Source organism: Macaca thibetana, chromosome 17 (genome assembly GCF_024542745.1).
Source record: "Macaca thibetana thibetana isolate TM-01 chromosome 17, ASM2454274v1, whole genome shotgun sequence".
NCBI classification, from domain to species: domain Eukaryota; kingdom Metazoa; phylum Chordata; class Mammalia; order Primates; family Cercopithecidae; genus Macaca; species Macaca thibetana.
In genome coordinates, this window is record NC_065594.1 from 21095584 (window position 1) to 21119423 (window position 23840).

At 39.2% G+C, this 23840-nt stretch overlaps 1 long non-coding RNA gene across 2 annotated transcripts in view; it reads left to right on the forward strand.

Moving 5' to 3' along the window:
- LOC126940400 (uncharacterized) overlaps positions 1-23840 on the forward strand; it is a 93705-nt gene that overhangs the window by 50441 nt on the left and 19424 nt on the right. For both annotated transcript variants that reach the window (XR_007720738.1, XR_007720739.1), the window contains one exon: positions 13959-14082. This is a non-coding gene — a long non-coding RNA (uncharacterized LOC126940400). The remainder of the gene's footprint in view (positions 1-13958; positions 14083-23840) is intronic.

The window sequence follows — 23840 nt, forward strand, 5'->3', positions numbered from 1 at the left end:
GAAATTGAGGAAACTAGGTTCATCACCAATTGGCTCTGTGACAAAGAGCAAATTACTTAACTTTTTTGAGTCTCAGTTTCCTCATCTGAAGAATGGGATTATTATAGCTGTCTTAGAGGACTGTGTTAAGGACACAGGTTTTGAAGTTAGATCAAAGTCTGACTCCTACTCTGCCACTGATTAGTTGCATAGTACTAGGCAAGTTAACTTCTCTAGCCTTGTTTCTGCCTAGTAAAATGGAAGATAATACTTATTTTGTAGGATTGTTAGTAGGATTCAAATAAGTAATATATTTAAAGCTCTTAGTCTAGAATACAGCACAAAGCAAGCACTTAACAAATGATAGCTATTCTTAGAACTAATGAGATTGTGAATATCAAGTTTCCAGCATAATAACTAGCCCACAGTTGAGTTTCAATAAATGTTAATTCCTTTTTTCCTCCCAGGAAGAAGTAGCAAAATAAATTGGATACTTAATGATTATCTTCCCCTTCAAGCTAATGTGCATAAGATTAACACTTCTCCATTTCCCACTACTTTGCATCTGGTGACACTTCTTACAAGGATTCATATGCCATGAGGACTGGCATTATGTTCAGGTGAAATAAAGAGCTGGTTACATCCTATAATTTCAGAAGCACTGCAAGCTTTATTTGCCACAAATGCATATCCTCTAGCAGACTTCTTAGATTTGGAATAGTGCTTTTTAAGAGGATTTTCTTTGGGTTACAACACTATTTCCAGAAAGTTTTTGTTAAAGTGCAGTTGTCTTACCTGAGTAGGATAACATATACCCTGTCATTCACACATCAGCATGGATTAGTCCAGTAAAGACCATGCAGGACTAGAATATGGGAATGGTGAATTTTAAGAAAGAAGAACTGTAAAATTGGGAGCTGTCTAGAGAAGCAGTAATAGGCTTAAGCAGCCAGGAGTTTCCTAAATCAGCCCAGGGTGGACTTGGTCCACTTCCACAATTTGCCTTGAGGGTTCTCCTGTAGGAAGGAGCAGAGATTGAGAAGACCCAGAGAACCTTTCTCTAGAGGCCTCTAAGGACTCTGTGGATGGTGGAGTTCAGTAACATGGACACTGCTCACTAAGCCTAAGGCAGTAGCAGATTATGATGACAGGTTCTGATGTGGCTCTGTCATGTCTTATCAAATGCAAATTGGAGAGTGCTTAGCTCTGGTGGAAGTTTGTGTGAAATGGGTCACAGAAAGAATAAAGAGCATGACAGAAATACCAAGTATAGCTAGATCAGGTCAAGTAGTCAAATAACTAAAACTCACAGAGACTGGAGTTCACATGTTGGGATTCAGACAACAAAGATAATGATGTAACTCCAATGTCACACTTAGAAGTGGCTGGAAAGTCAGGATGTCTGAGGATAGGTTGTTAGCAAATAAGAAATGGAAATACAAAGTTTTTTTTAAGCCTTAAGAAACACAGGGTTTGAGGAACAGCAAGCTATGCAGAAAGAGCTCTTTTTGTATTTAAACTCTGATGTTGAGCTTAAAGACTGGTCTTTTGAATTAATCCAGTTGGACAAAAATTAAGAAAAAAGAATTTAAGGAAATGGACAAAGTCTTCAAGAAATATGGGATTATGTAAAGCAACCAAATCTATGAATTATTGATATTCCTGAGAGAGAAGGAGAAAAAGTAAACAACCTGGAAAACATATTGAGGGAATAATTCAATGAAATTATCTTAATCTCACCAGAAAGGTAGACATCCAAATATGAAAAATCCAGAGAACTCCTGTGAGATATTATACAAAACAAATATCACCAAGCCATATGGTCACCAGACTGTCCAGTAAAGAAAAAATCGTAAAAGCAGCTAGAGAAAAAGGTCAGATCTCATACAAAGGGAACCCCATCAGTCTAACAGCAGTCTTCTCTGCAGAAACCTTACAAGCCAGGAGAGATTGAAAACTTATTTTAAACATTCTTTACGGAAAGAAATTCCATTCAGGATTTTCATACCCTTCCAAACTAAGCTTCATAAACAAAGGGGAAATAAAATCTTTTGCAGACAAGCAAGCACTAAGGGAATTTGTTACCATTAGACCAGGCTTACAAGAGATCCTTAATGGCTGGTCCGAGTACAGTGGTGTTTACAACTAATTGATCACAAGAGACCCTTAAGAGAGTTCTAAACATAGAAATGAAAGAATGATACCTGCCGATACGGTTTGGCTTTGTGTCCCCACCCAAATCTCATCTGAATTGTAATCCCCGCATGTCAAGGGAGAGACCTGATGGGACGTGATTGGATCATAAGGGCTGTTTCCCCCAGGCTGTTTCTGTGGTTGTTAGTGAGTTCTCACAAGATCTGATGGTTTTATAAGAAGCTCTTCCCTCTTCACTCCCCCCTCTCTCTTGTCTGCTGCTATGTAAGATGTGCCTCTTCCCCTTCCAGCATTATTGTGAGTTTCCTGAGGTCTCCCCAGCTATGTGGAACTGTGAATCAATTAAACCTCTTTTCTTTATAAATTACCAAGTCTTGGGTAGTATCTTTATAGCAGTGTGAGAATGGACTAGTACAGTTAATTGCTACTGGTATAGTAGGTTACTGCTATAAAGATACCTGAGAATGTGGACATGACTTTGAAACTGAGAAATGAGCAGAGGTTGGAACAGTTTGGAGGGCTCAGAAGAAGATAAGAAGATGTGGGAAAGTTTGAAACTTTCCTAGAGACTTGTTGAATGATTTTGAATAAAATGCTAATAATGATGTGGACAATGATATTCAGGCTGATGTGGTCTCAGATGGAGATCAGAAACTTCTTGGGAACTGGAGCAAAGGTCATTCTTGCTATGCTTTAGCAAAGAGACTGGTGACATTTTGCCCCTGCCCTAGAGTTCTGGGGAACTTTGAACTTGAGAGAGATGATTTAAGGTATCTGGTGGAAGAAATTTCTAAGAGCAAAGCATTCAAGATGTGACCTGGACTCTTCTGGAATCATTCAGTTTTATGCATTCACAAAGAGATGGTTTGAAATTAGAACTTATGTTTAAAAGAGAAGCAGAGCATAAAAGTTTGAAAAATTTTCAGCCTGATGATGTAATAGAAAAGAAAAATCCATTTTCTGGGGAAAATTCAAGCCAGCTGCAGAAATTTGCATAAGTAATGAGGAGCCACATGTTAATCACCAAACAATGGGGACGTTGTCTCTAGGGCATGTCAGAGACCTTCATGGCAACACCTCCCATCACAGGCCCAGGGTCCTAGGAGGAATAAATGGTTTCATGGGCTGGGTCCAGGGCCTTTCTGCTGTGTGCAGACTTGGGGCTTGTGCCAGTCACCCCAGGCATGGCTAAAAGGGGCCAAGGTACAACTCAGGCCATTGCTTCTGAAGATGCAAGCCCCAAGCCTTGGTAGCTTCCATGTGGTGTTGGTCCTGTGGGTGCACAGAAGATGAGAATTAAGGTTTGGGAAACTCTGCCTAGATTTCAGAGGATGTATGGAAATGCCCAGATGTCCAGGCAAAGGTGTGCTGCAGGGGTGGAGCCCTAATGGAGAACCTCTGCTAGTGCAGTGTGGAAGGGAAATGTGGGGTTGAAGCCCCCACAATAACTTGCTTTTGAGGACTAACTTGCTTTTGAGTCCCCACTGGAGTGGAGCACTATCTAGTTTAGCTGTGAGAAAAGGACCACCATCTTCAAGCTCCCAGAATGGTAGATCCACTGACAGCTTGCATTACATGCCTGGAAAAGCTGCAGATGCTCCATGTCAGCCTTGAAAGTGGCTAGGATGGGGGACTGTATCCTGCAAAGCTACAGAGGCAGAACTGCCCAAGACCATGGGAGCCCACCTCTTGCATCAGCATGATCCAGATGTGAGATATGGAGTTAAAGGAGATAATTTTGGAGTTTTAAGATTTAATGACTTCCCTGTTTGATTTCAGACTTGCATGGGGTCTCTAACCCCTTTGTTTTGGTCAATTTCTCCCATTTGGAATGGGAGCATTTATCCAATGCCTATGTCCCCATTGTATATTACAAGGAACTATCTTGCTTGTGATTTTACAGGCTTCCTTTATCCATCCTTTGGAACAGATTGCTTTACAGTCAAATTCCACAAGATGTGTAAAGAACATCTGGTACCAGTTCTACTGAAACTTTCCAAAAAATTGAGAAGGAGGTACTTCTCCTTAACTCATTCAATAAAGCCAGCATTACCCTGATACCAAAACCTGGCAAAGACATAATGAAAAAAGGAAACTACAGGTCAATATTCCTGATGAACATGGACACAAAAATTCTCAACAAAATATTAGCAAACTGAATCCAGCAGCATGTTAAAAAAGAATTCATCATGATCAAGTAGGCTTCATTTCTGGGATGCAAGTTTGGTTAAAAATATGCAGAAGGAACTTCCTTGTTTCAGATGAGACTTTAGACTTGGACTTTTGAATTAATGTTGGAATGCGTTAAGACATATTGGGAAGGCATGATTGGTTTTGAAATGTGAGGACATGAGATTTGAGAGGGACCAGGGGTGAAATGATATGGTTAGCTTTGTGTCCCCACCCAAATCTCATCTTGAATTATAATCCTCACATGTCAAGGGAGAGACCTAATGGGAGGTGACTGAATCATGGGGGTGGTTTCCTTCATGCTGTTCTCATGATAGTGAGTGAGTTCTCATAAGATGTGATGGTTTTACAGGGGGCTCTTCCCCCTTCACTCACCCCTCTCTCTCTCCTGCTGCCATGTAAGACGTGCATCTTCCCCTTCTGCCATGATTGTAAGTTTCCTGAGGCCAACCCAACCATACAGAAATGAGTCAATTAAACCTCTTTTCTATATAAATTGCCCAGTCTTGGGTAGTATCTTTATAGCAGTGTGAGAATGGACTAATACACTTGCTTCTACAAAACACGCTTGAGTACATAGCCTACAGACCCTATAAAACAACTACACAGTAGAAACTACAAAAGCAACCAGCTAACGACTTCATGATAGGTTCAGTATCTCATATGTCAATATGAACATTGAATGTAAATGGTCTAAACACCCCACTTAAAAGGAACAGAGTGCCAAGTTGGGTAAGAAAAACAAGAACTATCTTTCTGCTGTTTTCAAGAGACCCACCTCACATGTAACTACACCCATAGGCTCAGCAATAAGGACTAGGGAAAGATCTATCATGCAGACAGAAAACAAAAAGAGGTAAAGATAAAATAGACTTTAAACCAGTAATAGTAAAAAAGGATAGAGAAGGGCATTACATAATGATAAAGAGTTCAATTCAACAAGAAGACTTAACTATCCTAAATATATATGCATCCAATATTGAAGCACACAGTTTCCAAAAGCAAATACTTCTGACCTACAAAAAGGCTTGAACAGCCACACAATAATATCCAGGGGCTGCAACACCCCACTGACAGCATTAGATCATTCAGGCATAAAAGTAACAAAGAAATTTGGGACTTAAACTTGACATATGACTAACTGGACATAATAGACATCTACAGAATTCTCCACCCATCAACCACAGAATATAAATTCTTCTCATCTGCACATGGAACATGCTCCAAGATTGACTACAGGCTTGGCCATAAAAATGTCTGAATAATTTTTTTAAAATCTAAATTATATCAAGCACACTCTTGGATCACAGTGGAATAAAAATAGAAATATATATCAAGATCTTTCAAAATCACACAATTACATGGAAATTAAACAACTTGCTCCTGAATGACTTTTGAATAAACAACAAAATTAGGGCAGAAATCAAAAAATTATTTCAAATAAATAAAAACAGTGACACAACATACCAAAACCTCTGGGATGCAGAAAAAGCAGTGTTAAGAGGAAGGTTTACAGTGATAAGTGCTTACCTTAAAAAGTTAGAAAGATCTCAAAGTAATAATCTACCATCACACCTAGAGGAACTAGGAAAACAAGAACAAGCCAACTCCAAAGCTAGCAGAAGAAAAGAAGTAACAAAAATCAGAGCAGAACAGAATGAAACTGATACCCAAAAATCTGTATAAAGAGTCAATGAAAACAAAAGTCAGATTTTGAAAGGATAAACGAAATTGATAGACCACTAGATAGATTAACAAAGAGAGACAATCCAAATAAGCACAGTTAGAAACAAGAAAAGTGACATCATAACCAATTGCACAGAAATACAAATGATCCACAGTGACTATTATGAGTACCTCTATACACAAAAACTAGAAAATATAGAAGAAATAGATAAGTTCCTGGAAACATACAGCCTCCCAATATTGAATCAGGAAGAAAATGAAACGCTGAACCCACCAATATTGAGTTCTGAAATTGAATCAGTAAAAAAACTTACCAACCAAAAAAGCCCTAGAACAGATGGATTCACAGTCAAATTCCACAAGATGTATAAAGAAGAGCTGGTACCAATTCTACTGAAACTTTCCAAAAAATTGAGAAAGATGGACTTTTCCCTAACTCATTCAATAAAGCCAGCATCACCATGATAGCAAAACCTGGCAAAGACACAATGAAAAAGGAAACTACAGGTCAACACTCCTGATGAACATAGACACAAAAATTCTCAGCAAAATATTAGCAAACTGAATTGAGCAGCACATAAAAAAAGAATTTGCCATGATTAAGTAGGCTTCATTTCTGGGATGCAAGGTTGGTTAAACATATACAAATCAATAAATGTGATTCATCACACAAACAGACCTAAAAAACCAAAACCACATGATCATCTCAATACATGCAGAAAAGGCTTCTGGTAGAATCCAACATCCCTTCAAGATAAAAACCATTAAAAAACTGAGAATTGATGGAACATACCCACAACAATGAGCCATCTATAATAAACCCACAGCCAACATTATACTGAATGGACAAAAGCTGGAAGTGTTCCCCCTGAGAGCTGGAAAAAGACAAGCATGACCACTGTCACCACTCCTGTTCAGTACAGCACTGGAAGTTCTAGCCAGAGCAACCAGGCAAAAGAAACATATAAAAATCATTCAAATAGGAAAAAAGTCATCAAACTATCTGTCTTTACTGATGATATGACTATACCTGCAGCACCTTGAAGACTCTGCTGGAAGGTTCTTGGAACTGTAAACAGCTTCAGTAAAGATTCAGAATACAAAATCAATGTACAAAAATCAGTAGCATTTCTATACATCAATAACACTCAAGAACCAAATCAAGAATGAAATCCTATTTACAATAGCCATACACAAAAATAAAATACCTAAAGATACATCTGAGGAGGTGAAAGATTTTTGCAAGGAGAACTGTAAAACACTGCAGAAAGAAATCATAAATGACACAAACAAATGACAGAACATTCCATGCTCATGGATTGGAAGAACCAATATTGTTAAAATGGCCATACTGCCCAAGGCAATCTACATATTCAACACTATTCCTATTGAACTACCAATGTCATTTTTCATAGATGAGAAAAACTTTTAAAATTCATGTGGAATCAAAAAGGAGCCTGAATAGCCAAAGCAATACTGAGCAAAAGACAAAGCTGAAAGCGTTACATTACCCACGTCAAACTGTAAGACTACAGTAACCAAAATAGCACGGTGCTGGTACAAAAACAGACACATAGACCAATGGAACAGAAGAGAGAATCCAGAAATAAAGCCACAAACCTACAACCATCTGATCTTGACAGGGCTGACAAAAACAAGCAATGGGGAAAGGACGACCTGTTTGATAAGTGGTGCTGAGATAACTGGCCAGCCATAGGCAGAAGAATGAAACTAGACCCCTACCTTTCATCAGGTACAAAAATTAACTCAAGATGGATTAAAGATTTAAATGTAAGACCCCAAACAATAAGAATCCTAGAAGAAAACCTAAGAAACACCATTTTGGACATTGGCTTTGGAAAAGAATTTATGGCAACATCCTCAAAAACAATTACAACAAAAACAAAAATTGACAAGTGGGATCTATTTAAACTAGAGAGCTTCTACAAGATGAAACTATCAACAGAGTAAACAGACAACCTACAGAATGGGAGAAAATATTTGTAAACTATGCACCGACAAAGATCTAATATCCAGAACCAATAAGGAACTTAATTCAAGAAGCAAAAAACAAATAATCTCCTTAAAAAATTGACAAAACGGTTGCTCTTCTTGAGCAGTATGTTTATGGTTTCTCCATATTTCCTGAATTTGAATGTTGGCCTGTCTTGCTAGGTTGGAGAAGTTCTCCTGGATAATAGCCTGAAGAGTGTTTTCCAACTTGATTCCATTCTCCCCGTCACTTTCAGGTACACCAATCAAACATAGGTTTGGTTTTTCCACATAGTCCCATATTTCTTGGAGGCTTTGTTCATTCCTTTTCATTCTTTTTTCTCTAATCTTGTCTTCATACTTTATTTCAATATGTTGATCTTCAATCTCTGATATCCTTTCTTCTGCTTGATCGATTCAGCTATTGATACTTGTGTATGCTTCATGAAATTCTCGTGCTGTGTTTTTCAGTTCCATCAGGTCATTTATGTTCTTCTCTAAACTGGTTATTCTAGTTAGCAATTCCTCTAACCTTTTCTCAAGGTTCTTAGCTTCCTTGCATTGGGTTAGAACATGCTCCTTTAGCTCGGAGGAGTTTGTTATTACCCACCTTCTGAAGCCTACTTCTGTCAATTCGTCAAACTAATTCTCCATCCAGTTTTGTTCCCTGGCTGGTGGGGAGTTGTGATCCTTTGGAGAAGAGGTGTTCTGGGTTTTGGAATTTTCAGCCTTTCTGCGCTGGTTTTTCCTCAACTTCATGGATTTATCTACTTTTGGTCTTTGATGTTGGTGACCTTCAGATGGAGTTTTTGTGTGGACGTCGTTTTTGTTAATGTTGATGCTATTCCTTTCTGTTTGTTAGTTTTCCTTCTAACAGTGAAACCCCTCTGCTGCAGATCTGCTGGAGTTTGCTGGAGGTCCACTCCTGACTCTTTGTGCCTGGGTATCACAGGCAAAGGCTGCAGAACAGCAAAGATTGCTGTCTGTTCCTTCCTCTGGAAGCTTTGTCCCAGAGAAGCACCCACCTGATGCCAGCCAGAGCTCTCCTGTATGAGGTGTCTGTTGACCCCTGCTGGGAGGTGTCTCCCAGTCAGAAGGCACGGGGTCAGGGACCCACTTGAGGAGGCAGTCTCTCCCTTAGCAGAGCTCAAGCGCTGTGCTGGGAGATCTGCTGTTTTCTTCAGAGCTGGCACGCAGGAACGTTTCAGTCTGCTGAAGCTGCGCCCACAGCCGCCCTTTCCTCCAGGTGCTCTGTCCCAGGGAAATGGGAGTTTTATCTATAAGCCCCTGACTGGGGCTGCTGCCTTTCTTTCAGAGATGCCCTGCCCAGAGGGGAGGAATCTAGAGAGGCAGTCTGGCTACAGTGGCTTTGTGGCACTGCAGTGGGCTCTGCCCAGTCTGAACTTTCAGGTGACTTTATTTACACTGTGAGGGGAAAACCGCCTACTCAAGCCTCAGTAATGGCAGATGCCCCTTCCCCCACCAAGCTCCAGCATCCCAGGTTAACTTCAGACTGCTGTGCTGGCAGCAAGAATTTCAAGCCAGTGGATCTTAGCTTGCCGGGCTCTGTGGGGATGGGATCCACTGAGCAAGACCACTTGGCTCCCTGGCTTCAGCCCCCTATCCAGGGGAGTAAACGGTTCTGTCTTGCTGGTGTTCCAGGTGCCACTGGGGGTATGAAAAAAAAACTCCTGCAGCTAGCTTGGGGTCTGCCCAAACATGACCGCCCAGTTTTGTGCTTGAAAAACAGGGCCCTGCTGGTGTAGGCACCTGAGGGAATCTCCTGGTCTGTGGGTTGCAAAGACCATGTGAAAAACGTAGTATCTGGGCCAGAGTGCACTGTTCCTCGTGGCACAGTGCCTCATGGCTTCACTTGGAACTCCCTCCCTGACTCCTTGTGCTTCCTGGGTGAGGCGATGTGCCACCCTGGTCCTGCTGGCCCTCCGTGGGGTGCACACACTGTCTCACCTGTCCCAATGAGATGAGCCCACTACTGGAGTTGGAAATGCAGCAATCACTCACCTTCTGTGTTGATCTCACTGGGAGCTGTAGACTGGAGCTGTTTCTATTTGGCCATCTCAGCCACCGCCCATTGCAGTATTTTTAATTCCAAAGCTATAAACAATGTAAATAGCCCAAAACAGAGTTGTGATTAATATAACTATTCTGTGGCATCATTAAAAATCATGTAAGGACATGGGTCAGTGCTCACAGTATACTTAGGGGGAAACTATAAGGTTAAAAACAATGTATGAATTATGATCCCACTTACTTTTAAGCACGTATACATTAATTTATTTAAAAAAGAAAAAGTATTCCAAAATGTTAAATATGTCATAATTTCTGGATGATTCCAGTCCAAGTAATTTTTATCTGCTTTATATTATTATTATTATTTTGAGATGGAGTGTTAATCTTGTTGCCCAGGCTAGAGTGCAGTGGTAAGATCTCAGCTCACTACAACCTCCACCTCCCAGATTCAAGGGATTCTCCTGCCTTGGCCTCGTGAGTAGCTGAGATTACAGGTGCTGGCCACCACACCTGGCTAATTTTTGTATTTTTAGTAGAGATGGGGTTTTGCCATGTTGGTCAGGCTGGTCTTGAACTCCTGAACTCAAGTGATCCTCCCACCTCAACCTCCCAAAGTGCTGGGATTACAGGCGTGAGCCACTGTGGCTGGCCTATTTTTCTGTATTTTACAAAATGTTTGGAATCACTATATATTACTTTTAGAATTAGGAAAAAGAGGATCCTTTTTTTTTTTTTTTCTTAATTTTTAAGTTCCAACCAGCCAAACACCGCTAAAGAGCTAGTTGTGTTCTATAACTCTGCAACAGGCTAATGGGTTACAATGGTTAAGTCAGTCTGTGTGGGGCTAGGTTTTCCTGTTCATCACGAAGAGAAGTAAATGTCTCTGTCTCCATCACAGCTAAAGTAAGAGAGCTTCTACTGAGGCTCCTAGTCTTCCAGGCTGTTTGGCTTCTCTAACTCCCCTGGATAAGGGACAATTTTCCCCTCCCAAAGCCTTTGCTCTCCATCTTCTTCCTGGACCAGGCAGACAGAAAGAAAACACGCATGCCTGCTGCCCATTCACCTCTGAGGTTGTCTTAAAGGCGGAGGGCACCACCACCCAGCCACCTTCACTGCAAGGTGACAGACCAACATGTTCCAGGCAAAAACCCAAGGTCTAGAGAGATTATGTGGTCAGAGTTCTCCTGCGTCTCCAATGCTGCACACTCCCACTTTCCTTTGCTTAAGGAAACCAGGAAACTTTGAGTGAGAAAATGGCATCTGAGAATTTTCTATGATAGTGAATTCAGGTTTCCTACCTACTTTCTTTCCAAGGTAGTGACTAAGTCAATGTTCCAGAACTTGAATTTTAACACACTAGATGTATTCACCCTCATCGGCAAATTCTCATTGGGTACTATTGTGCCCTGCACTGGGCAAAGTCGTACGTATAAAGAAGTGACTGCAGTTTTCCTGCCCTTATGAACTAGAATCAAGGGAAAGTCACATAACACTATGGAAGCATGAACTTATTGTTGCTAGAATAATATATCTTGGGAATTTCCAGCTTTTTATTTTAAGTCTCCCTGTGCTATAAGTAAAAAAGAATGGCCAGAAGAACCTGTTTTATTGTACAAAATTAACATTTAAAAACTTTTGTGTATTTTCTCCCCCCAAATCTCAGTGTTTCAAGAGACTAGAATTTAATTAATGTAGCTATTTAGAGATACAAATCAGCCATTACTGTTCTTTTTTTCATAAGGATGTTGAGTTTAATGATATCATTATCTTCACTAGCTTCTAACACTAGAGAACATAAGATTGATCCATTTTCCCCAAAGCTTTTGTGTAGTAAGTTTTTATGTAAGTGGAAAACTTAATGCTAACAGAAACAAATTCAACCACACTTTGAAAATTACAGGATAATTGCTAATTCTGTGGTCATTCATTCCCATGCCATACTCCAACACGGGAAACTATGAGAAATGTAACCACTGGTAAAATTAAACCTGCAATTATAGCACCAATTTCTAGGATATGTTGATTTTTCTCTATTTTGCAACATGTGCACAAATATATAAAATTTTCTCATTTATTTATCATTCATGTTGACCTTTTAAATTCAGAGTCTGTCATATCACGATTAATATACTTAAGAAAGGCTTTTTGTTTTTTGTTTTTTTGAGATGGAGTCTCGCTCTGTTGCATAGGCTAGAGTGCAGTGGCACTATCTTGGCTCACTGCAGCCTCTGCCTCCCAGGTTCAAGTGATTCTCCTGCCTCAGCCTCCCAAGTAGCTGGGATTACAGGCACCTTCCACCATGCCCAGCTAATTTTTGTATTTTTAGTAGAGACAGGGTTTCACCATGTTGGCCAGGCTGGTCTTGAACTCCTGACTTCAAGTGATCAGCTTACCTCATCCTCCCAAAGTGCTGGGATTACAGGTGTGAGGCACCGCACCCAGCCTTAAGACAGGTTTGGATACTGCTTATAGTCTTCTTTATTAGTTAAATTTTTAAATTGTCATCAAAGTCAAGGGCAATAATATACTCGGTGAATTAGCATAAGCTACCTTTGAAAATATGAATCAGAAAAAAAAAGAAACAGGCATGTAGCAAATCCATGCTTTATTCTAATCCACCATCCTTCTAGATAATGATTATCTTTGTCACCTAGCATTTGGATCAGTCTCCCTATTTGCAATAAAGTCTCAATGCACCCCGTATCTTTACTAATATCTACCATCGACTTCCAGAACTTTTTCTAAGTACCCTCTATTTCTCTCATCCCCTACCCTCAGCCTTTCCTAGTTCTTGGAACAGTGCATCCAATGCTTCACTGTACCCTAATCTAGAATTATTCACACAACTCCCACATTTTCCTCATTGGTTGAAGCTTTCTCTAACCAGAATCCTTCTTCCATCACCATTAGATGCATCATTAGTTTTTGATCTTTTTCTTTTTCCATGGCCTTAGTAAACTGTTAGTTTGTCATTTTTCATCCAGTTCTACGTATGTGTTGTATGCCTCTCTGGAGCATCAATTCTATTGGAAGGGGCCCTGGCTAATTCCAACGACACACCAGCACATCTGGTATATTGGGAGTGGGGACGAGGGCAATTCTAGAAACAGTAAATATTGAGCTCTCAGTGTTTTGCACGTACTATCTGGATTCAAACCCAGAGAGTCTGAATGTAGAGCCAGCACTTTTCACGCCGCACTATGCTGCTGTGATGAAGAGGACAGGAAGTAAGATGCAGAGGAGGAGGAGGAGGCAGGAAGTGGAATTCCAGTGGTGAAATCTTTGGATCCACAAAAGTACTGTAATAGAATCCTCACTGTGGCACTTCCTGCTATATGGCTGCATATATGGTGTATGGGCCACATGTATTGATATTAGATAATGATTATCTCTGTCATTATCTAATATCAATGTATTGGGCCACATGTATTGAACAAATACAAAGTCTCATGTACCGGGTCGTGTGCTGTGTGCTGCATACTGCCTATTGAGCAAACAGTCGTATGGTCCCTGCTCTTCCACAGCTGGCAGCTTCGTAATCCAGAAAGATAAGGGGACATAGAAGGACATGGAGACAGGGTGGTCTTTTCAGAGGACGTAATGTCTGATGAGTGGCAGGATGGGTTAGTATTAATTAGATGGGTTAAGGATGGGCTAGTGGGCATCAGAAAGGGGCCAGGAAGGGCATTCCAAGCAAAGGAACTAGCCTGTGCAAAGGCCCCCACCTAATAGGGAAGTGAGGTTTATTGAGACACTACAAGGAAAGAACTCAGCATAGTTCCTGGCACATGGTAATAGCTGGTAATGTTTCCAGTGATGACAATGATAAAAATGATGGTTGTGGTGACCAAAGTTGTGATAGAGGAACATATCCTTCTCAAATTATTGCCATTATGGTTTTTGTTTTGCTTTGTTTTGTTTTTTAGTGACAAGGTCTTGCTCTGTTACCCAGGCTGGAGTAATCAAAGTTCACTGCATAGTGAAGTAATCAAAGCTCACTGCAGCCTCAACCTCCTGGGCTCAAGCGATTCTCCCACATCAGCCTCCCAGGTAGGTAGCATTATGGCCCTGAGCCACAATTCCTGGCTAATAATTTTTTCAAAAAAATGTTGGTAGAGATGGAGACTTGCTTTGTTGTCCAGGTTGGTCTCAAACACCTAGGCTCAAGTGATACTTCTGCCTTGGCCTCCCAAAGTGCTGAGATTACAGGCATGAGACACCATGCCCATAATCAGCACAGCTGATTAACTGAGATTTATTTTTCCCAGCTTCCATCTCACCCTTTAATGAGGGCATTTTTTAAGATACATTTCCCTAAGGATAGGCAAGAAAGGGAAAAAGAAGAGAACTGGAAGCCCAAATCATGGACGTGTGACTAATCTTTCTCTTATTTGTAAATTTGTTTAAGTGGAGCGTTATAGGGTTAGTTGGTTTAATCTTTACAAATGGAGAAAAGTATAGAGATAATGTGTTGTGTTCATTATAGTATAGGTGATCAGTTTCTCCAGAGAAAAATCTAACTAGAACAATTAGATGAGACATATACCTAATGATTCAAGTTTCTCAGTAGTAGCAGAACAAAAAACAAAACAAAACAAAAACAAAAAAGCAATTTTTTTCCAAGGTAAACCAGACCACATCTTTTTCAGACCACTTCCAAGAGATGAATGTTAATGGCAGTAGGGATTTTTGAACAGTCTTGCAGAGCGTATGGAAATCATGGTCCATGTAGTATTCCTTGTTCATCTTCATATTTACCAGGCAATTCAAATAGATAGATACTTCCTACAAAAACTTCTGAAATGCTACGATAACATATGCCATGAAATATAATTTGCATGGACGATTAAGATCCTATTTACGGCCTTCACCTCTTTTTACAGCTGCTGTACAAATAAAAAAGTTCAAAGGATGGAAAATCTAACAGTTATAAACACTGAATTCCCACACCCAAAAGATTTTCATAAAAGCCAAATAGAAACATAGAGAAAGGTGCGGTTGCTCACTCTCATTTTCCTTTAAGTAGAGTGACTGTTTCCTATTAGACTTCACCTGGTTTGTTTATTTAATGATTCTTTCCAGTAGACTATTATTACCTGAAGGAGTATAAAATAGAAACTACAAGCATGAGTTAGAGAAAACTACAATCTTCCTACCAGAGCTTGGGGAATAATGAATACTCTAGGAACATTTTTCCACCCAAATCCTGAAATTATGCTTGGAATTGTGGTTCATATGCATAGGTGCACTGTGTCCCCTTTAGGGGAGGAGCCATAGCTTTTTATAGGGTCTTCAATAAGTCTGTAGCTTCAAAGAATTGTTAAAACACATTGTTCAACAGTGTTTTCCTTTTGCTATACTTTCACTCAGTAACATTTCCACACCTAGAAAGGTACTTTAAAAAGGAAACACTTTTGCTTACCTGCTCATAAATTAAGCCTGAGCAACGTAATGTACAATAAATATAAAAATAATATGGATGTTAAACGGTGTGGTAAAGTGGTCATTAGTCCAATCATCAGAAAATGTCAAGAGAGATCACATATTAATTAGAATATATAACCTATTCAATTTTTTTTCAATTGTTGTTTTAAAAGTTTCAAAACCTCAGGGTGTGAGTAGATTATTGTGTGATGTCCTTCTGACAAAATTCTTTTAAGTTGACATGCAGGACAGGAATTTGAGTGCTGTGGAAAAATCACCACATTTGCTGATACTGTCTTTTTTGCAATTGTCATGGTCTGTGAATTTTTGGAGTCATAGTTTCTTTTCCCCAACTTGGTCCTTCTGTGTCTTGCTCATTTTTTCCGATGATCCTCATCCTTTAATGGTTATAATCCTAAATATCCTCAAAGGTGGGATACTATGGATGATAACTGAGTTCATGTCTACCTATAACCAATCATTTATACTGGGGAACTAAACTAGCCGTTCTGCAACAACACGAAATGCTGGGTCAGGGGGTGGGCAGTTTGGATGAAGTGATACTATTCACTCATCAGCAGGGACATAATAAATACTTTGAATTCTTTTCCTATAAAAGTAAAAGATTCCACTGAGCTTGTATTACTTTTGTGATGTCCTTTATAAGATACCTTTTCAGGCACATTATCATTAATGATGCATGTTTATAAAATATTTTTTTAAAAGGTTGGTTTTTAAAAGAAGAAGGAGGAGGTGGAGCAGGAGAAATAGAAGTAACAGCAGTAGTTGAGGTGAATCAGAGGCAGAGGAGGAAGAGGAGATGAGAAGTAGGTTGGGAAGAGAAGTGAATGTCCAGAGAATTGCTGGTGCAATATAGCTTTCAAAGAATAAGCTGGGCCAAGAAATGCTAGTGTCTTGGAGTTAAATTTTTGTCTTTCTGTCTGTTGAGAGGAGAAGACCAAAAATGAAGAAAGAGGCAGGAAGACCCAGCCCTTTCTGTAAGCCTCAGATGGAGTCATCCTGGTGAAGCATTCTGAGGAAACATGGACAGTGCCCCCATAGTGCCAGGCAGTATTTCTCTAAAGCAGAGATTCTGGGAGGAACATTCCCCATCCAAATCCTAAAATTATATTTGAATTGATGCATTCATATGCAGAGATGCATTTTTTTCTCCTAAGGGGAGGAGACATAGCTTTCTTTAGATACTCAGCATAGTCTATAACCTCAAAAAACCTGATGAAACATATTGTTCAAGGTTAGGGATTCCCCGAACCTCTCTTTCCAAAAGCATCCAAGTCGTCCTGCATCTAGCTCCTAAGCCTATTTCCCTAGGGGGAATAACTAACCCCTAAGGGTATTGCAACAACTTTTTCCAGAGGATAAAGCCTAAGTAGCTTGAACCATTGAGTAACTTCAGCCTCCTTAAGCTCATGGGCTAAATTGGTTAACCGCCCAGATTTCAGACGATCTGCCACAGCTATTTATGACCAGTATTCTGTAGTTTTTCATCATCTTCTCCCATTTGCTATGTCACTTGTTACTCACAACACCTTTGTAGTTAAGTAGGACACCTCCAATTAGTTCCCATTTACAGAACAAGAAATTGAGAGAGAAAAAAAGTGACTTGCCCAAGTTCCCAAGTAGCAGCCTGCCAGGCTGAGAATCTAGGCATGGACTCCAGGGAGGGTGAGGCATGTCTGTCTGCAAGGAAGTTAGTCTAAATACAGTTTTGTTGTCATTTTCCTCCAGTGGCAAAATGTTTTAATTCCCCTAACCCAACCCGACACACATTCTTCCACCACACCTTGGCCTTTCTCAGAGAGAAACTGAATCAAAATCACTCAAAGAGAGTCAGTGCTTTTCTCAGACAACAAAAAAATAGCCAGAGCATATCATGCTGCCAGCAAACTCCAGGCACATCAGAAAAGCAAACAAACAAACAATGTTCCTCATTATTTTTGAAGATATATTTTGTTTAGAAGTACAGAGCCAGAAACTGCCTCATAGGGAAAATCATCTCCCTTTTGTAAACATGTATTGTGCACATTAATTTTTAAGAAATATGTTTGTTTACTAGAATCTTCTATAGACAGTGTTATTGGCTCTAATATTTTCCTCCTTCCTGTATCTACATTGTTCTTCACATAACTCTGAAATGCACCCACAATGTGCGAAAGATGTACTTCTTTGGGTTTGGACATAGGACTTGCTTTTGCCAACAGAATTAGGCCAAAGTCATACTGTGCTCATTGTGGGCAAAACCATAAAAGCCTTGTGTTTCCTCTCCCCTCTTGTACTTCTGCCATTACCTTGAAAAGACTATGCCAGACTAACCCATTGGTATCAGGAAGGGAAGAACAGACATTTAGGACAAACCTGCATCAACCAAGTCACCCCCACTCATCATAGGCTGCATTAGCCAATGCCGAAAAGATACCTCTCTGAAGATGGCATGAAGACCAAACTATCAGCTGTGTTTGTTACAAAGTGAAGTTCTCTTGGCAATAAACCATGTATTTTTTGTCCAAATGTTGCAGATAAGGCAGTATTACTTGATCTCTGCTGTTGAGTTTTTGTAAAGAATTTTAGGACTCCTTGGTTCCCTTTCATGAGTTCTTTTTATGTAGGAATGACCAGATGTACCTAAGGAGTTTGGCCCAATTGCTAACTGGACTGTTCACAAGTATCTCATCTTCCACACCCACCCATTGTTCTTATATACATGAAAGTTTGTAGTTGGGAAGACAGAAATACAAAGAGAATAAATTACTGAATTGATAAGTAGCCTGTGATAAAAATTTAGATTCCATCGCAATGTCTTGAAAATTCTAAGGGAAAATGATTTGTAACCTGAAGTTCTATAACCAGCTAAACTATTATGCAAGTATATGGGTAGACAAGAACTACCTGAGAGAATCTCTGGGACAGAGCTAAAGCAGTGCTTAGAGGGAAATTTATAGCACTAAATGCCCACAGGAGAAAGTAAGAAAGATCTAAAATTAACACCCTAACACCATAATTGAAAGAACTAGAAAAGCAAAACCAAACAAATTCAAAAGCTAGCAGAAGACAAGAAATAGCTAAGATCAGAGCAGAACTGAAGGAGATAGAGACACTAAAAACCCTTCAAAACATCAGTGAATCCAGGATCTGGTTTTTCGAAAAGATCAACAAAATAGATAGACTGCTAGCCAGACTAGTAAAGAAGAAAAGAGAGAAGAATCAAATAGACACAATAAAAAATGATAAAAATGATACCACCACTGATCCCACACAAATACAAACTGCCCTCAGAGAATACTATAAATACCTCTACGCAAATAAACTAGAAAATCTAGAAGAAATGGATAAATTCCTGGACTCATATGCCCTCCCAAGACTAAACCAGGAAGAAGTCAAAACCCTGAATAGACCAATAACAAGTTCTGAAACTGAGGCAGTAATTAATAGGCTACCAACCAAGAAAAGCCCAGGACCAGACAGATTTCCAGCCAGATTGTACCAGAGGTACAAAGAGGAGCTGGTACCATTCCTTCTGAAACTATTCCAAACAATTGAAAAAGAGGGAATCCTCCCTAACTCATTTTATGAGGCCAGCATCATCCTGATACCAAAACCTGGCAGAGACGTAACAAAAAAAGAAAATTTCAGGCCTATATCACTGATGTACATCAATGGAAAATCCTCAATAAAATACTGGCAAACTGAATCCAGCAGCACATTAAAAAGCTTATCCACCACGATCAAGTTGGCTTCATCCCTGGGATATAAGGCTGATTCAACATATGTAAATCAATAAACAGAATCCATCACATAAACAGAACCAATGACAAAAACCACATGATATGTCAATAGATGCAGAAAAGACCTATGATAAAATTCAACACCCCTTCATCCTAAAAACTCTCAATAAACTAGGTATTGATTGAACGTATCTCAAGATAATAAGAGCTATTTATGACAGACCCACAGCTAATATCACACTGAATGGGCAAAAACTAGACGCATTTTTGAAAATCAGCACAAGGCAAGGATACCCTCTTTCAGCACTCCTAATCAACATAGTATTGGAAGTTCTTGCCAGGGCAATCAGGCAAGAGAAAGAAAGAAAGGTATTCAAATAGGAAGAGCAAAAGTCAAGTTGTCTCTGTTTGCAGATGACATGATTATGTATTTAGAAAACCCCATCATCTCAGCCCAAAATCTCCTTAACCTGATAAACAACTTCAGAAAAGTCTCCAGGTACCAAATCAATGTGCAAAAATCACAACCATTCCTAGACACCAAAAATAGGCAAACAGAGAGCCAGATCATGAGTGAACTCCCATTCACAATTGCTACAAAGAGAATAAAATACCTAGGAATACAATTTACAAGGGATGTGAAGGACCTCTTCAAGGAGGACTACAAACCACTGCTCAAGGAAATCAGAGATGACACAAACGAATGGAAAAACATTCCATACTCACGGATAGGAAGAATCAATATCGTGAAAATGGCCATACTCCCCAAAGTAATTTATACATGCAATGCTATCCCCATCAAGCTACCATTGACTTTCTTCACAGAATTAGAAAAACTACTTTAAATTTCATGTAGAACCAAAAAAGAGCCCGTACAGCCAAGACAATCCTAAGCAAATGAACAAAGTTGGAGGCATCACACTACCTGACTTCAAACTATACTATGAGGCTACAGTAACCAAAACAGCATGGTACTGGTACCAAAACAGATACATAGACCAATGGAACAGAACAGAGGCCTCAGAAATAGCACTACACATCTACGAGTCAGGAAAGAATAGATGCTGGAGAGGATGTGGAGAAATAGGAATGCTTTACTCTGTGGTGGGAGTAGAAGTTAGTTCAACCATTGTGGAAGACAGTGTGGTGATTCCTCAAGGATCTAGAACCAGAAATACCATTTGTCCCAGCAATCCCATTACTGTGTATATATCCTAAGGATTATAAATCATTCTACTATGAACACACATGTGCACATATGTTTTTTTTTTTTTTTTTTTTTTTGAGACGGATCTCGCTCTGTCCCAGATCTCAGCAATCCGCCTCCCGGGTTTACGCTGTGAGTAGCTGGGACTACAGGCGCCCGCCACCTAAGTAGAGATTTCACCGTGTCAGCCAGGATGGTCTCGATCTCCTGACTATGATCCGCCCGTCTCGGCCTCCCAAAGTGCATTACAGGCTTGCACCGCGCCCGGCCGCACATATGTTTTTGCAGCACTGTTCACAATAGCAAAGACTTGGAACCAACCCAAATGCCCATAAATGACAGACTGGAGAAAGAAAATGTGGCACATATACATCATGGAATACTATACAGCAATAAAAAAAAGAATGAGTTTATGTCCTTTGCAGTGACATGAATGAAGCTGTAAACCATCATTCTCTGCAAACTAACACAGGAAGAGAAAACCAAACACAGCATGTTCTCATTCATAAGTGGGAGTTGAACAATGAGAACACATGGACACAGGGAGGGGAACATCACACACTGGGGCCTCTTGGGGGGTGGGGGGCTAGGTGAAGGAGAGCATTAGGAGAAATACCTAATGTAGATGACGGGTCGATGGTGCAGTAAATCACCATGGCACGTGTATACCTATGTAACAAACCTGCACGTTCTACACATGTATACCAGAACTTATAGTATGATTTTAAAAAGGGCAAAAGACATAAACAGACACTTCTCAAAATAAGACATACAAGTGGTCAAGAAACATGTGAAAAGATGTTCAATGTCACTAATCACCAGAGAAATGCAAATAAAAACCACAATGAGATACCATCTTATACTAGTCAGAATGACTACTATTGAAAAGTCAAAAAAACAACAGATGCTGGCAAAGATGTAGAGGAAAGGTAACACACACGTTGGTAGGAATGTTTTTAGCTCAGCCATGTAGAAAGCAGTTTGAAGATTTCTCAAAGAACTTAAAGCAGAACTATCATTTGACCCAGCAATGCTGTTACTGGGTATATATACATAAGAAAATAAATCATTCTACCAAAAAGACACACTCATATGTCATCAAAAAGATTCACTCATATGTTTATCACAACACTATTCACAATAGACATGGAAGCAACCTAGGTGTCCACCAGTGAAGGCTTGGATTAAAAAAATTGGTACACATTATATAATACTATGCAGCCATATGAAAAATAAAATCATGTCCTTTGCAGCAACATGGATGCATCTGAAGGCCAATATCCAAAGTGAATTAACGCAGGAACAGAAAACCAAATATCGCATGTTCTTATTTTTAACTGGGAGCTAAACAATAGATACTCATGGGCATAAAGATGGCAATAATAGCCACTAGGGGCTACTAGAGTGGAGAGAGAGGAAGAGGGGCATGGGTTGAAAAACTAACTATTGGGTACTAGGCTCAATACCTGGGTGACAGGATCATCCTTATGCCAAACCTCAGCGTTATGCAATATACTCACGTAACAAACCTACATGTGTACTCCCTGAATCTAAAATGAAATTTGAAATTATTAAAAAAAAAACCCTCTGGTGTCTAAATACTATAGTAGCAAAACCAACACTACTTTAATAAGTGAGTTTACATACTTTAGCACTTCTTTTTGAAAGCTCTTTATTCATCAGAGCTTAATTATTGTCATTTAAATATTTTCATATTTGTCACATAATTAGGAATGTTGCAAATACTTTGTCATTTCCAGTTCACAAACGGGATGATGAAGGAACAGCTAGACTATGACTTGTGTAACATACACATATTCCTTGTGTGTCTGTCTGTCCGAAATCCAATTTTCTGTTCAGATGTGTAAAATATACATACATATCATTATGATTAATGTTCTATAGAAGGGGTCTGGTGGAGCAGAAGAAAGGTTGCCTCTTAAGTGTAATTATAGCTGCTAGGGAGGGCTATTGTGAGAATGAGAAATATAGAGAAAGTAAATAACACTACACAATGGAAAGGTTAAAATCTTTCAGGAACTACACAGATTAGAAATTGATCCTGTCTGGCCAAAAGCTAATGGAGGCTTTAAAACCCTTCCTCCTCCCACAGTGAGACATTTGACAGTAGTCTTTCTCTAGACTCATAGGAGACTTGTATTTACAGCATTCATATAGATAATAGTAACCAATAACTCTTATTGAGTAATTGCTATGTGCCACGCTGAGTCCTCCATATAGTTTGTCTCATTATATAATTAGAATCTATAAAGTAGCAAATGACAGACATGCTTAGAACCAAGGAAATAGCGTGGTTAGAACCAAGGAAGTAGCAAATAAAAATAGACGTGGTTAGAACTAAGGAAATGAAGATTCTGCACTTAAAAAGGCAACTTTTGAGTAATTGCAGAAAGGCCTGGGATTCTCTACAATTTGTAGATAAATCCTGATACCATCTAATGATGTTTACTGTGGTTTCTGGGCCCAGATAGGATGTAACAAGGACCAGCAAATAACCTCCTAAATAGGTCCAGGTCGATAACCAGAACAGAAAACTTGCTTTTGGCCACACTTCTTAAGGAGGGGCTCTTACTAGTTAAGAGAGTTCAATATTAAATAAATAATAAATAAATAAATAAATGTTCTGGATGTGGGTTGTTTAATGCAAATTCCTATTCAGTTCATCTGATAATAAACTGTATTTAATTCATGATGTAATTCTATGTTCTGTCATGGTTTTTACAAAGCCGCAACTTGAAAAAACTTTTTTGGGTATTGCTTTTTAGTGGATGTAGCTGTTGAGAAGGGGCAAGGTTTTGGCTTTATATTGTAGTTCGTGGTCACTGATGCAGAGAGGTGTTTATAATGTATTGTGAGTGACTTAAGCAGAGTATAAAACTTATTATCCCATTTTGTAAAAAAAAAAACAGGCAAATGAAACACTAAACAACATTGTTTATTAATGTTAGAAAATTTGAAACATCAAAACGTACCTCAGAGCAAAGAAAAAAAAGAAAATGAGGAACAACTAAATGTTTAACTATAAAGCACCGCTTAATAAATTGAGGTAGATATATATGCTGCCTTGAAATATGGCTGTATAAAGGAGTACTAAGAGGGAACTTTGTAGCTCTAAGTGCCTACATTAGAAAAGAAGAAAAACTTCATTAAAAAAGAAAGATACATCTCAAAGAATTAGAAAAGCAAGAGCAAACCAAAGCTAAAATTAGTAGAAGAAAAGAAACAATAAAGATCAGACAAAAATGAAATTAAAATAAAGAAAATAATACAAAAGATCAGTGAAACAAAAAGTTGGTTTTTGAAAAGTTAAACGTAATTGGTAAATTTTTAGCCAGACTGAGAAAAAAAATAAGCAGATCCAAATAAATAAACTCAGAGTTGAAAAAGGAGACATTACAACTGATACTGCAGAA